The following is a 1,328-nucleotide window of genomic DNA, read 5'->3' on the forward strand; positions in this document are numbered from 1 at the left end:
ATTTCCTGTAAATAATTTTGTGGCGAATGTTTGGAGAGCTTTCGGGTGCGTAAAGCTGAGGACCGGCCTCTATATAGGCTATTTACATATTTTAAAAACAATGAGGGAGTAACTTTTATTATTATTATTTTTTATTTTTTTTGGCAAAAAACGTGCCAGATCACATATGTAAATAAACGCGCGGTGATGGCTAAATATCCCGATTTTTTTATAAGGATTTTAAAATAAAATGCTGTGTTTTGAAAGTGGGGGTTTGTTCATATTGGTCCTATTCGATTTTTACATCTTTAAAAAGACACCGCTAAACATCACAAAGAAAAGCGAGGAGCTAAACACAATATAATGTGGCACAGAATGGAGCTTGACTCTGGGAATAAATCTCCAGCGCACTTCAATCCTTTCTTTTTTAAGGCAAATTTAATCCCGAGAATATTTTTCCCGAGCCGAACACCTCACCAATAAAGAGCCTAAAGTCACTTGTGAAATGGGACTAAAATCCACTCACTTAATATAAGAGGGCTTCTCCACATAAGAAGCTTTTGAGTCAAAAGCACTCCTTTTTGTCCGCATCCCCAACCACTCCCGGCCTTGGGTGTAAAGTGGTAGACTGTGGGGGCGAAAAATCGTTTAATGCAATAAATGTTTTGTTATCTTGTTAGCGCCAAACTGCAAATAGAGCAGGAATAATCAATTAGTCACCAGAGCTTCTTTGTTTAACCACGGCCAACGGTCAAATAAAAATACGCACGGCTTCGAGGGGCTTTAACCACCTGATAAAGTTATTTTTTATATCATCATATTGCGCATTAAAGCACACTTTGCCACATTAGTCACCATCTTATTTAAGGTGGAGCAAAAATGAGCACAAATGGTTCCCCAGTGATCCGTATAGCGCACTGCGGATTATCAGACTCCAGTCAATATCTTGGGTAAATATGATAACCTAGTAGAAAAATCCATGCATCGTGTTTGTCCCGGGACAAAAATCCCACAACAGATGTTAGAGTCGCCCCTATCATCACTGAACAAACAGCCAAATTGGGCAGATTTGCTAATTATTTACAGAATTGAGTCTCAAGGGGGCTACTGCTTTTGTGAGGGCGACACAGACTCAATTTGTCCCAGACAGAAAAGGTTTTGTGTTTCGCCACTGGTTGAGCTTGTAGGTCAAATAAATCAGCGAGTTTGTGTATGGTTTTCGTTTTGATGCATTTGTTGGGAAATAAATACGCAGCGTTGCTTTTTGGCTTGTGAGGATAAACATGATGTTACAATTGTGAATTGCAACGGGTGGTGATAAATGATTGGATTTGATTTAAGTGAATATT

This window comes from Plectropomus leopardus, chromosome 14 (genome assembly GCF_008729295.1).
Source record: "Plectropomus leopardus isolate mb chromosome 14, YSFRI_Pleo_2.0, whole genome shotgun sequence".
In the NCBI taxonomy this organism is placed as follows: domain Eukaryota; kingdom Metazoa; phylum Chordata; class Actinopteri; order Perciformes; family Serranidae; genus Plectropomus; species Plectropomus leopardus.